Source organism: Anomaloglossus baeobatrachus, chromosome 2 (genome assembly GCF_048569485.1).
Source record: "Anomaloglossus baeobatrachus isolate aAnoBae1 chromosome 2, aAnoBae1.hap1, whole genome shotgun sequence".
NCBI lineage: Eukaryota > Metazoa > Chordata > Amphibia > Anura > Aromobatidae > Anomaloglossus > Anomaloglossus baeobatrachus.
This window is the reverse complement of record NC_134354.1, coordinates 531331167-531346752: the sequence shown is the minus strand read 5'-3', so window position 1 is coordinate 531346752 and position 15586 is coordinate 531331167. Positions and strand designations below refer to the sequence as shown.

General features: G+C 40.9%; 1 protein-coding gene across 3 annotated transcripts in view; it reads right to left on the bottom strand.

The window, feature by feature from the left end:
- The window catches only part of GABRG3 (gamma-aminobutyric acid type A receptor subunit gamma3), a 1045631-nt gene that overhangs the window by 1025278 nt on the left and 4767 nt on the right, over positions 1-15586 (bottom strand). The gene's annotated exons all lie outside the window — the stretch shown is intronic.

Here is a 15586-nt window from a genome sequence, read left to right as displayed (position 1 = left end):
AAAAAAAAAACTATGGGTCCTATTTTCCTTTCATAAAAAAATGTTTTGCCACTTCTGATTTTGTCCTGATCTGTGGAATAAAATGAATCAATAAATTAAATGTATCCTAAAATGGTTTATCTGTTCAATATAATTCCATTGTTCAATAAAAAAAATCGATAAAAAGTTATTGCTCTTGGAAAGTGATAAGGGAAAAAGTAAAAAAAAAAGCCCTGTCTCTTAAAGCCTAGCACAGACAGGACCATAAAGGTTATTCTCATATTCTTCAATGAGAATTGCTTTTGAAATCTAGTTTTTATAAGATTGTATAGCCATTCTTAAGATGTTAACACTTCTTCTTTCTCATCAAGCTGTCAGCAAAAGAAACATTTTTATATCTCAAGAATGGCTGAAAATTTTAATGAATAGTAAATTGCAAAAAATGCTTGTTTTTACAAGCACTATCCAACAACTCTCCTCTGTGAAGATGGGAATAATCCATTAAGAAAAACCTTGGCAAAGTATGGCCTACTTGTCACATTCAGCCCTTTGACTGTTCCTGTAGAGCTTGCAAATTGTGATAGTCAAAGGACTAAACTAGAACAACTAGAAACAACTGAAAACGCTACATTCTGCATAACAAGGCCAACTCCCTGCCCTGTGTGCCAACAAGATCTGTTTGCTTCCTTTACCAGCATTCAGCCTGTGCATCTGAGTCTCAGTGCAGCAGGCATGATGATGTCATCAGTAGTGATAAGGAAACCCAAACTGTAAAGTTCAGCGTCCGTATTGACAGCAGATGTTCGGATCCCAAACCCGGACACAAACTTCTCTAGGAAGTCCGTGTTAGAGTTCATGTTCAACCACCTGGGTAAAAAAAATAACCAAAAGGGTTAAAGCAGGAGCAACATACTTACAGAGCCTCCGGCGGTAAAGTTACTTCCGGGTCCGCTCATACATATTTACTGCTTTTCCCGACCACCGGTGGCTCTTATTTGCTGTTGGTAGACCACACCCCCACCCTCTCTAACTGTGCATGTGATTAGCTGCACTGTTAGAGAGGGTGGGGAAGGAGGCATACACCGAAACGTGCATGTAGGGATTGTGCCGGCACCCCTACTTATACGAGGTATATACTGCCATGTGACTTTATTTCTGTATGTTATTTTCTTGTATACTTCATTTTGAGCTTCTCCTTACCTCTCCTTGACAGTGACGGCAGTTTAATACTGCTGATATTTACCAACCTCCCCTTTTTTGACTATGGTACTACATATAATTTTCTATACTGTCACTGACAGGGATTTGTAATAAATGAGAACCTTGCCATCTACTGAATAGTTAATGCTGCAGCTACCTCTATGTAATGTTCTGGCGCCACCTGCTCACCACAATTTGTATTATTTATATTTTAACCATTTGTTATAATAAAGATACATATTTTTAAATTACTTCTTTGCTGTGGTGCAGAATTTTTTTGTTTTTTATTCTATTTTCTGTATTAAGCAACTTTCCATCAGTTTATGTACATATTTACATTCTCTTTATTTGAAATGTAGTTTTTGTTTGCTAATTTATTATAAAGCATCGACTATGTATGAGGACTGATGAGCGGACCTAGAAGTAGGACTGATGAGCCGATCCAGAAGTAGTGTTGCAGCCGTGTGGGAGGCTCAGTAAGTATATTCTCCTGATTAAACTCTTTTATTTTACAGGTAATGTTCGAGTCCCCATAGACTTGTATGGTGTTTGGCATCTGGGCAGTTGTTCATGTTTAAGTCCAATCCTGAACTAGACTTTTTTTTTTTAAGTCTGGCTGGACCCACCGGACCCAAACATCTGTGTGTTTGCTCATCACCTGCTGTTTAAAGCCTCAATACACAGTGTCTCAGGGAATGGTGCTGGATGAGGGATTTCTATTTATATTTATGTAATCATCAGTAAGTAGCTGAATGAAACTGTGGGGGCGTAATACAGTGTGAAAAGCTTTGGTGACATCATATCTAAGGATGTGGGGCATAATAGATTTTGTGTTGGGGTTTTGCGGTTTGTCATACTGCATGTAGTCAGCTATGGGGGGCATCATATTGTGTGGTGTTGGTTCCACCATACTGTGTAGAGATGTCTATCATGCTTTGTGTGGGGCTGTGATGTCCATCATAATGTGTGGGGGGCTGTGGTGGCATAATACTGTGTAATGAGCTGTGGGGACATAATGCAATCTGGGGAGCTGTGGGGTCTACTATACTCTGCACGGGGTTTGTTAGGGCATTATACTGTGCAGGGGAACTTTTGATCATAGCTCAAGGGCTGAAAAATAGAAGCAAAATGATTTATTACTTTTTATAAACTTTATAAAAAGTATTAAATTATTGTTTACATTTTTGATTAGCTGATACAAGAAATAATGTATATTACAATGAGCCCTAACATAACATGTATTAGCAGGAGCAGATAGACAGCATGCCTAATTCTGCTCAATACTAAGGGACATTAAGTTATACAAATTAATATAAACAATCAATGTCATCATAATTATGCCCACCTCTATTTTACTAGGTAATGGCTTTAGTATAGAATTATTTCTTCCTAATATCTGCATAAGTTGTGTGAGTTATTACTGGAATATAAACTGGAGTAAACAGATTCACTGGACCCCGGTCCAGAGGCTTTGTCTATAGTCCATGGCCGCTATACAGAACCCAGTATACCCTTTCCTCTATTCCTGGCATCCATAGCACCTCTTCTAATAAATAATCCCAGTCTACCATCACACTTTTGTCACACCATGAAAGTGATATTGTGCCTAATTAACAGAAAAGATGCCAGGAATGCTGCATGATTCGAAGGAGCTTTGCCGGACTCTGGTCCTGCAGTCAGAGACTACCAATGTGGCCACTAGCCAAGATTCTAGAAAGCGTCTTGCTCAACTTTAATTTTTTTTTCTGAGTTTAGCAAATTTCTTTTAACATCTTATGGCAAACAAAAGTTAACTGCTAACCTAATGCACTAGTTTAAGCTGATACATTTGCACAAATCACCTTTATGCAAAGACTGCAGATAACCAAACTCTATTAGGGAAAAACAATAGAGAAATTATGTTTGCTTTTCATGTAAAATGAATATTAACACTGTTTAAATCTTATTCGAAAAACAGTCTTTTGTTATATTTGTGGGATTTTCTTTCACATTATTAAAGGGAACCTGTCAGGTCCAATATGCACCCAGACCCACGAGCAGTTGTGGGTGGATATTGCTAATCCCTGCCTAACTGCCCCTGTATACACTAGCATAGATAAAGCGATCTTTAGAAAAAGTATTTTCTTTTACCGTATGCTAATGAGCAAAGGTACTAGCCCCCTGGGCATTAGTTCCCCGGCCACTCGCCCCTCATTAGCATGTCAGTATGCCCCTGTGGGTAGATCTCACTCACCTCTCTGCCGCCGCCGCCATCGCTATCCAATTCTGGATTTCAGCTCAGTGTGCATGACCCCGAAGATCCTGTAATGCACACTATGAAGCCGGGTGTATGTGTCCTGGCTTCAAACTGAAGTAGTGCGCATGACCCAATCTTCGGGGTCATGGGCACTGAGACGAAATCCAGCGTTGGCGGCAGAGAGGTGAGATCATTCTGTGATGCTGCGTATTCATTAGCATGATAGCACACCCACTGTGGCATACTAACGTGCTAATGAGGTGCGACTAACGCCCAGGGGACTAGTGCAATTCCTCATTAGCATACGGTAAAAGATGTTTAGGCTATGTGCGCACTTACCGGATTTTGCCGCGGATTTTTCGCGGATTTGCTGCATGTTTCGCTGCAGAAAATGTTCATAACATCTCTGCAGTGAATCACCAGCAAATCCTATGGAGAAAAAAAATCCTGTGCGCACTGGGCGGAATTTGACAGCTGCATGTTTTGCTGCGGGAATCCCGCAGCAAAAACAAGTGCATGTCACTTCTTTTCCGCACATCGCTGCGGGATTTCACTCCATTGACTCCAATGTAATCATGAAATCCCGCAGGGAATAACGCAGGCAGCAAATTCTGTGCGGTTCACTGCGTTTTCCTGCGTTATTCCCTGCGGTATTTCGCGGTTTACCTCCGGTAATGTACATCGCCTGTCTGCGGTTTTGCAGGGAAGTGATGTCATTACAGGAAGAGGAAGCCGTGCAGAGAGTAAACACACACAGATCACACACACACAGACATCACAGACACAGACATCACAGACATAGAACACATAGACACATAGAACACACATAGAAAGAAAATGGAAATATAGAAAACAAAGAACGTGGGCTCCGCTGTATATTTACCGTCCAGCCGAGGTAAGCACACAGCGGCGGCCTGGTATTCTCAGGCTGGGGAGGGAGAGGGGCAGGGGTAATGTCCCCCGCCTCACTCCCCCTCCGGCAGCCGAGAATATCAGCCGCAGCTGCCCCGGCACTGTCGCATACATTATGCGGCAGCACCGGGAGTGTCCTCGGCTCTTCCTGCCGCCGTGTAGCAGTGGCAGCAGGGTAATACAAGGGGTTAATGGTGGGGGATCACCGCCATTAACCCCAGGCTTGATCATGGCAGCGTCTATGTGACAGCTGACATGATCAACCTGTAAGTAAAGTGAAAAAAACACAGACACGGAAAAATCCTTTATTTTAAATAAAACCAACAAGCCTCGTTAACCCTTTTATTAACCCCTCCCGCACCAAATCTCCGGCGTAATCCCCCGCTCCGGCGTAATCCACAGGTCCTGCACTGCTGACATCCAGCCGCGATGTGTCACAGACACAGCGCTGAATGAATGCAGCAGACAGCAGAGGTAATTACCGGTCATTTCCCACGGCCGGTAATGTGAACTCACTGCCGACCGTGGGAAATGCAGCGATCTGTCATCTATCTATCTATCCCTCTATCTGTCTGTCTATCTATCTATCTATCCTTCTGTCTATCTATCTACTATCTCAGAATTAAATGACTTTTTTTTTTTCTTTTTTTTTTTTTTTTTCAATGTGCTTTATTGCATTGAATGCAATAAAGCACATCCCAACCCGCACGCGGCAAAACCGCGGCAATACCGCGAATAATACCGCGGTAAAACTGCAGCAAACCGCGGCAAACCGCATGCGGTTTTCAGGTGCGGTTTCCCGCGGTTTTTTACCGCGGGTGCAGTAATCTTTGAGAGCATGCGGAATTTTCTCAAGAAAATTCCATTTCCCAGTGCGCACATGGCCTTATAAATACTTTTTCTAAAGATCTTTTTATCTCTGCTAGTATATAAAAGGACGGTTAGGCAGGGATTAGCAATATACATCCAGAACTGCTTGTGGTTCTGGGTGCATATTGCACCTGACAGGTTCCCTTTAAAGCAGATTATTAATCAATTGTATGCCACATGTGGTGATGTGACTTCTCACACTTTAATTTTCTGTCACAGTCCATTCCAAACACAGAGTAAAGAAATTTTGTGTCTGTGCTTTGAACAGCTCAGGCAGCAACTCTGCAGTGTTGTGGGCTGGGCTGTGATGATGTCAAGAAGGAATTGCCTATGATTCTCGGTAATAATACAGTGACTGAAGATGTATACAGTGAGGAGGAAGAGCAAGGAGACATTACAGGCTCTGCACAAAACAAGTGATCTTATAAACTGGTAACTTGGCATGGTACTTGGCTTTCAGAGTACTAAATTACATTCGAACAAATTAACACATTAAATTACTTGTCCCATACAGCATATGGAGCCTGTATGGTGGCAGTGTAAGCATCTACAATATGTTTGACTGTAGTATTATTGACAGCAGGAGAGTCTTAAGATACTGCATACTAGGTAAAGTAAGAGAGATGCTATGAATGAGAAATTATATGGGCCACAATTAATCCATCTATAGACAGTATAAAAGTCTAAAGGTCGCTTTACATGCTGCGATATCGTGACCAATATTGCTAGCGTGTGTACCCGCCCCCATCGGTTGTGTGACACGGGCAAATCGCTGACCGTGGCGCACAACATAGCGCGGACCCGTCACACTACTTACCTGCCTAGCGACGTCGCTGTGACCAGCGAACCGCCTCCTTTCTAAGTGGGCGGTTCGTTCAGCGTCACAGCAACGTCACAGCAGTGTCACTGAACCGCCGTCGAATAGAAGCGGCGGGGCGGAGATGAGCGGGACGTAACATCCCGCCCACCTCCTTCCTTCCTCATTGCGGGCAGACGCAGGTAAGGTGAGGTTCCTCGTTTCTGCGGTGTCACACATAGCGATTCGTGCTGCCTCAGCAACGAGGAACTACATCGCTAGCTGCAGCAGCGATAATCGAGAATAGGGGGGCATGTCACCGATGAGCGATTTTGAACGTTTTTGCGTTTTTGTGTCACACGCAATGACATTGCTAAAGCGGACAGATGTGCATCACAAATTACGTGACCCCAACGAGATCGCTTGAGCGATGTCACAGCGTGTAAAGCGACCTTTACATTGAAGTTATAAAATTGTGGTAGGCAGGCACTGGAGGTGGAAGTTAAAGTCCACTATTTTAACATTTATGGCCTAATCTAAAGGGCGCTTTACACGCTACAATAAATTAACGATGTGTCGGCGGGGTCACGTCGTAAGTGACGTACATCCGGCATCGTAAGTATGATTGTAGCGTGTAAAATATCCGTGCAATTGCGATTGAACGAAAATCCGTTCATCGCATGCACGTCGTTCATTTCTCAAAGATTGAACATGCGGTTGTGCAATGTTCCCGAGGCAGCACACATCGCAGTGCGTGACACCCCGAGAACATTGAACAACAGCTTACCTCCGTCCGCGGCTCTCGCTGACAATGCGGAAGGAAGGAGGTGGGCTGAATGTTTACGTCCCGCTCATCTCCGCCCCTCTGCTTCTATTGGCTGGCTGCCGCGTGACGTCGCTGTGACGCCGAACATCCCTCCCACTCCAGGAAGTGGATGTTCGCCGCACACAGCGAGGTTGTATGGACGGGTAAGTACGTGTGACAGCTTTTAATCGATTGTGCGGCACGGTCAAAAAATTTAATGTGCCGCACATACGATGGGGGCGGGTCACATCGCATACGATATCGCATGGGAAATTGAAAGGTGTAAAGCAGGCTTTAGGATAGATAAATAGAAATTGCATCACACTCTAAGCTAAAGTGCAGGTTCTTTAATGACCAATTATACACACAATGTTACATTGCCTATGTAGTTACATAAAACAGCGACTTAACTGTGACCTTTCAACCTAAGTGCGGTCTTACTCATATAGTCACTCTGCTGTTTTGTGTGTATGCTGTATATAAATATATATACACCCAGTATTAATGGTCCATCTAGGAAATGCAAACTGAATACAGGTGTGTGGACACCTGTGTCGGAGGCTCCGCTAAATGAATTTCCAAAAAGGACCCAGGAGTCTTAAATCAGAGTGTTTGCACAATAAACGATATGCTGGAGAGAGGTGGCTGGGGAGTCGGACGTATATACCAGGAGGTTAACATATATACCAGTAATAATCCAGGATGGGGACATACAAACCAATATGGGAACAAATAAACCAGGAAGTGGACATATACTACAGTTCAAAAGTTTGGGGTCACCCAGACAATTTTGTCTTTTCCATGAAAAATCATACTTTTATTTATCAAATGAGTTGCATAATGAATAGAAAACATAGTCCAGACATTGACGAGGTTAGAAATAATGATTTTTACTTGATATAATAATTTTCTCCTTCAAACTTTGCTTTCATCAAAGAATGCTCCCTTTGCAGCAATTATAGCTTTGCAGACCTTTGGCATTCTATCTGTTAATCTAATGAGGTAATCTAGAGATATTTCACCCCATGCTTCCAGAAGCCCCTCCCACAAGTTAGATTGGCTTGATGGGCACATTTTGCGTACCATATGTTCAAGGTGCTCCCACAACAGCTCAATAGGGTTGAGATCTGGTGACTGGGCTGGCCACTCCATTACAGATAGAATACCAGCTGCCTGCGTCTTCCCTAAATAGTTTATGCATAATTTGGAGGTGTGCTTTGGGTCATTGTCCTGTTGTAAGATGAAATTGGCTACAATCAAGCACTGTCCGCAGGGTATGGCATGGTGTCGCAAAATGGAGTGATAGCCTTCCTTATTCAAAATCCCTTTTACATTGTACAAATCTCTCACTTTACCATCACCAAAGCAACCCCAGACCATCATATTACCTCCACCATGCTTGACAGATGGCGTCAGGCACTCTTCCAACATCTTTTCAGTACTTCTGCCTCTCATAAATGTTCTTCTGTGTGATCCGAACACATCAAACTTTGATTTATCTGCCCATAACACTTTTTTCCAATCTTCCTCTGTCCAATGTCTGAGTTCTTTTGCCCATATTAAACTTTTCCTTTTATTAACCAGTCTCAGATATGGCTTATTTTTTGCCCTTCTGCCCTGAAGGCCAGCATCCCGGAGTCGCCTCTTCATTGTATATGTTGACATTGGTTTTTTTGGGGTACTATGTAAAGAAGCTGCCAGTTGAGGACCTGTGAGGTGTCGATTTCTCAAACTAGAGACTCCAATGTACTTGTCTTGTTGCTCAGTTGTGCAGCGGGGCCTCCCACTTCTCTTTCTACTCTGGTTAGAGCCTGTTTGTGCTATTGTCTGAAGGGAGTAGTACACATCATTGTAGGAAATCTTAAGTTTCTTGGCAATTTCTTGAATGGAATATCCTTTACCTCTAAGAACAAAAATAGACTTGCGAGGTTCACATGCAAGTTCTCTTTTTCTGGCCATTTTGAGAGTTTAATGGAACCAACAAATGTAATGCTCCATATTCTCAACTAGCTCAAAGGAAGGTCAGTTTTATAGCTTCTCTAATCAGCAAAACTGTTTTCAACTGTGCTAACATACTTGCACAAGGGTTTTCAAGGGATTTCTAAACATTCACACATTCACTAGCCTTCTAACACAGTTAGCAAACACAATGTACCATTATAACACTGGAGTTGTGGTTGTTGGAAATGGGCCTCTATACACGTATGTAGATATTGCATTCAAATCCAGACGTTTGCAGCTAGAATAGTCATTTATCACATTAACAATTGGTGGACCCATCGAAGTACCAAGAGGTACGAAACGGCCGTCGTCCTTTAGAGACTTGCACCCGGTTCTCTGTCCCCTCTTTTAATGCACACATGGAAGTAAAATAAAGCACTTTTGCGAAACTTACTGGATGTACTGTGTACTTTCTACTGTTATGGATGCTTGTAAACTTCATCTGCCTTCTTTCCACGTGCACGGGAGACCACAGCTCACTCCTCCCTGGCACCGCAGAAAGCTCAGCAAGGTAGTGCAGAACCACATTCTTGTTTGTTGGACCACTTTAACAATGTACAGAGTGTATTTCTGTTTAATTTAATGTTAGCTTCATTGAAAAAAAATGTGCTTTTCTTTCAAAAATAAGGAAATATGTAAGTGACCCTAAACTTTTGAACTGTAGTGTATACCATGAGGAAAAGGTCCAGAATAGGGATATATATACCAGGAGCTGGATGCACACATCAGGAGGGGCTCAGGATCAGGACATATATAATAGAATGGGGATAAATAAGCCAGGATGTGGAGATATACACCATGAGGGGTCCAGAAGTGGGGTATATTTACAAGGATCGGGCATATATACAAAGAGTGGCCCAGGATTGGTACATATATGCTAGGATGGGAATAAATAAATAAGAATGTGGACAAATATTCCATGATGGGGCCTGGAGGGGGGCATATATACCGGGAGGGGAGAAATTTTTTTATACATATATATATATATATATATATATATATATATATACATATATATATATATATATAAAAACAGGAGCAGTCTTGGATGGGGACAAGTAAGCCAGATTAGGGACAAATAAAAAAGGATGGTGCCCAGGAGGGGGAAATATATACCACGAGGATGATATATATATCAAGAGGGGGACAAATATATATATATATATCTAATCTTGGCTTTTATTGATACAAAACATATATGGCTGGCCAAAACAAATGTTAGAACATGATTGACAAAAGAAAAAGAATGGATAAAATAGGGGGATGGACATAATCCTGTACTTATCCTCAATGAAGTATCAGAGCACTGATAGTAGAATGCACAATTAGTATATAAATGAAGCAATGTCCACAGAAAAATAATATAATCCCAAAACACAGAATACCTGATTGTAGAGCCTTACCTTAAAGGGAACCTGTCAGGTGCAATATGCACCCAGAACCACGAGCAGTTCTGGATGCATATTGCTAATCCTTGCCTAACCGTCCCTGCATACACTAGCAGAGATAGAGGGATCTTTAGAAAAAGTATTTCTAAAGATCTTTTATCTTATGCTAATGAGCTTGGCTACTAGTCCCGAGGGTGTTTCTCCCCTTAGCTGGTCAGCCCACATAGCATGCTAGTGTACCGCCCACGTGGAAGCAGCCGAGCTGCTCGGATCCGGGTTTGCTGTGGCTCGTCGGTCTCTGGACACGGGGGTCGTGCGGCCACTCGAATGGAAACGGGGGTATTTACAGGGGAGTTATAGTTTGTGACGCGTGGTGTGTGGTAATTGGGAGAAAATACACAAAAATCTTTGTGATCCATTTTTTCCTATTAGCCTTTTGCAAATTCAGTTAAATACTGGCTGAATTTTCACCATTTTACTAATTTGTAGACAGGTGGCCAGAGTGAGAAAAAAATACTCATCTTTCGGCTCACCATTCCCACTGCTTCAGTCCTATGATAGCTTAGTCCTACCTCTTCACTTTGCCATAGTGTCCATTTCCTTCATATTCGTGGTACATCCTCTTTCTGGTTAACACCTCAAACACCCAGAGGCTAGCTCCATATGCCTTTGATTAAAGATCAATGACTCATGCCATGGAGATGTAAAGAGGAACCGAAAGGGAGCTGTGAGGGGGAATTGTGAAGAAGAACCAAGAGGGAAAGCTGCAGTGGCAAAACAGGTTGGCAGCAAAGTGAGTAATTCTTGTTCATTTTTTTCTTCTTACATTTATTGTGATCAGAATTCTCTTGTTATAATTACCCTGTGTAACGTTGGGTTCTTTCCCAACAGTATGTACTAAGAAATAGCAATGGCTACCCTTACTGATTGAAAAGTGAGCTTTTAGGATACATTTCTTTTTTAATATATTTACCCTGTGTAGGGTAGGGTTTCCAGCCACATCTGTAAAAGATGTAACGTGATGAACAGGCAGGCAGCTACAGAGGTATCATTGGCTCATTGATAAACAGCCAGTCTTCACTCTTAGTAGTTGCATTTAATCTTTGTTATCAGTTGAAGGTATATAAAATCATCTTGGATCAACGCCTACTTAAATTTAAAAAATTGAAGGTTTTCCACACATGCGGTGGATAATCTGTGATGATATCAATTGCCCCACTCAATACTCTTTCAGAGATTACACTGGAGGATAGACAAGACAGTACAGCACCGACAAATTGGGCCAGTTCTGCTGACCTAGAAGTCTGTGAAGTCACGGCTCAGTGCATCAGCCACATAAAAAAAGACACAATCCAGATACGACCAAACTTTCCTGTTCAGGCAGTGCATCTCCAATTTCTGATGCACAGCCACAACATTATCATCGTCATCAGTGTCATCCCAATCAGTGTTAGCCAAGGCGCACATGAGCATATGCTCTCTCATGTGAGAGAATGGGACAGATTATTGGACTCTGATCAGAGTTTGAGCCAAGTTCCATTTAGTACCAACCAGTTATCACATTTAAAGGGAATCTGTCACCCTTTTGCGTTTGCTTAGTTATTAATATGGGCATACAGGTGGCATAAAGGTGAAATTAGCCATACCTGTATGCCTCCTGGATGAGGGGTCATTTGGTAAAAATCCTCTTTTATATCATGTATCTTCTGGGTTATGGGGCTTGTGCTTCCTGGTAGATAATCCTGACTACAGTCTCCAGTCTTCATTTCACAGGATTCCTCCTCCCCTTCTCTTCTCTGGTGTCCCTGTGACATCAGGTGTGCCGCCGGAACTCTTGCGCCTGTACATTATGCCTGACTTCTTTACCCTGCACTGTTCCACTCTTTTGTGGGCACAGGCTTCAATTTTGATGTGCAGAAGGGTCGAGTCACTGCTACTTCACCTATCTTCCAGATAGAACACACCCCATAGCCCGGAAGATAGAAGATATAAAAGAGGATTTTTTCAAAATGACCCCTTATCCAGGAGGCATACAGGTATGGCTAATTTCACCTCTATGTCACCATTATGCTCACATTAATAACTAAAAAATCCCAAAAGGGGGAAAAATTAATTTAAGAGAATAAGAGCACAGGGAAGAGAAGACAAAGTACTTAATTTTTCCTTCTTCTCTATTGTCTGTGTCAGCATAATCGGACTGTATTTGGATGACATCTGAGTGCAGTCAATATTTTGTGTACACTTTTAGCCAATCACAGAATGCTGAATTTTTTTTCTCATAGTGAATAGGCATGAGAAAAAAAATGCTATTTGTCACAGCTTCATAATATAATAGTGGTCTGAGGTATATCCAATAAGAAATTCAGAGATTTCATCCCTCATCCACAATATATGCTCATGTGAGTGAGCCCTTAGCCTCATTCCCAAGGTATGTATGGAATAATTCAGTATCTTCCTTCAACTACATCTATTCCCTCCTCCTCTTCAACTACTCCTAATTTTTGACCTTCCTTCACATCTTCCTGCATCTAATATTGCCCCTGTCATTCCCATCAAATCCAGGCTGGAGAGCATGATGTAGAACTTGCAGGGTTTCTTCATCTCCTGTTGTATTATTCAACATAAAGGATACTATTGTTGATATCACATTTGTCCCTACTAACAAATCTGATGATCACTTTAAAGGGCCTGAGTTGATAACAACCATTCCTAATCCACCTCCAATACCTTATTTCAAAGTAACACAACCTTCATGGGATCTGTAACACACCTTCTGAAATTAAAATCTAACATACGCTAAGTATATACCTAGCCCATTGAGCTATGTATAGTTAGACATATCTTTATAAAATCGGTGGAACTCGAAAGACAAAAAACTTGTTTCTCCATTTTGAGCTACATTTCTTAAAATTGATCGATTTGATTTGTGAGGATTGCAAAAAAAAAAAAAGACACCATGCACTATTGAAGCACCAAAGAGTGGTCTTTTCCATAATGCCCTTGTCATGCAGTGTTCTGCCTCTCACTCACTAAGTGTCATGGCGAGTACAGACTCTGTTCACATTGCAGAGTTTGGCAGGCAACCTGATGCTTAGTTGCTCAGCCAAAGCTGGGTATCAACTGTTTAGTGCTCTCTGGTCATTGGTTTAGCGGGTGAATTGCTGCTGGGGTTACAGGTTGCTGACATCCTTTTACAGCCGCCTCCGCCATATAAAAAATGGTGTAACTTAGCCTCACTTGCCGAATATACCTCTACCTTTGCTCCAGCGATACCGGTCTTTGTGAGTGGTGCTCCAGTTGTTGGTGAACTGTTGTATGCTATTTGGTGTGCAGTGGAAATATACTTGTTGTTTGTTTATTTTCTCCCTGTACTTTATTTCTCCCTGGGCATGTATTGTCTTTTCCCCTGTGTGTGCTCGCAATGAGTTTGAGTCTTGGATTTCCCCTGTCTGTCGGTATTTGTGGGATTCATTACACCTGCCCAGCCCTCCCTGGGGGTGGGGGAGAGGGTGTATTAGACCGGGACTACTCAGAAATAAGGGCTACGCTGGCGGTCCACACCTCACCACAATTGGGTGTACCTCTGGATTAAGGGACAGTTTCAGATCCCTAGTCTGAGGGCCAGTCTAGGTGACCATACTCCTGGTTACCATGTCATACCCGTGACAGCCCTGAAGTATAATTTAATTTGGCCTTATTGAACTTATTTCAATGCATAATGTATTTTAGAAAAGGGTCAAGGTCTTCTAGAATTATTCTCTAAATAATTATATAACATGATGTTACTTTTTCTTTGTTCTGTTTTATAAAATAGATGTATCCTGCCATATTTTTTCTTGGCTCAACATATCCTGATATTTGTGGTACAAGATTATCAGCTTTTCAAAGCATTATAATTTTGTGATATAGTGTCAGTATGTGATAATGCACTATGTTTCTATGTATGGCTACCCAATTGTGATATGAATTGCAACCTCACAAAGGATTTTCTAGCATGTAGCTATATTGTGTAGAATTTATTTAGTGAAGAATTGCAATTTTTAACCAATTCGAGAAAATGTAAGGCTGGATATGTGATTAATGTTTTTGACTATTGTTAATGTCTACTTGATTTTAATATTGTGTTGTTTATGAATCACAAAATATCTTTTTATCAACTGGTGAGGAATCTCAATTCTTATGTTTATTTTATTCTGTGTTTTTAGCTGAATGACGTAAAACATTGATTTTGTCCCATAACATAACACATGCAAAAGGTTTAAAAATGGAAAAATTATAATAACAAACTGCATTATAAAGGAAGCTGGGCAAAAATATATTGAAACAAGTCAAATTAAACATATACGAAGATCAAGTCACAAAATGATGGTTCTTTTATTTCAATAGACATATCGGAGCACAAAAATCTAGTTTGCACATATTAGTGTCTAAAGCTGTCCAAAGTAGTGTCACATACATTATCTGACATTAAGGGACAGGCACGTGCAGATAATGATTTTCTTCCTTCACAACTAAGTCTTCTTTCATTTGTTATCATGAAATATTTCCAGTATATAATTCGGTTAGCAGCTATTAGCCTCGTGTCCTTTAATTTAAGAACGCATGCAGTGCTATGGGTCAGTACAATCAGAAACTGTATTCAGTGTGAGCTTTAGCTCTAATTCAACTGCCTGTCTAGAAACGGTGAAATTTACTTCTTATAAATGATCAAAATCCTATTATTGAATGCTAACATGACTTATAAAAATGTGCCCAATCCTGTGTATTCACTACCTAAGGTGTCAGAGTAAAATGCTAATTTTGCAAACTGTCAAAACAAATTAAAATTGTACAATATTTAGAAATGACAGGTGCTAATTTTCTTCTATGAATATCATGATGATGAGGCATGATTGAAATAATAGAGATAAATATTGGTGAAATTGTTTTCTTAATGGCTTTACACATGTATATCTGCTTCCCCCAGTGGAGTAAATAACTGTTCTTCTTCGACCCCTATACAATTACCCTATAGTAAAGGCAAGAAGAGCTTTGCTAATGATCAGACGTAATCTTGTACATCTCACTCACTTATTTTATAATCCTTGATATACCATGAAATAACTCCATTATTAAAATTATATATATATATATATATATATATATATATATATATATACATACATATATATATATATATATATAATGTTGCCTGACTAACTACGACCATTGAGTTGGAGAACAGTACCCCTATATTAATTAACTATCCCCCTTGTTATTCATTTTCTCATATGAAGCTTAACTAATAACATATTGCAAATATATAGATGAACACATAATTAGCCAGGATCATTTTTACAGTGTCTTCTCATACTGTTCTCTTGGCAAGATGTACTGTATATGCTTGGGCAAAATGAAGC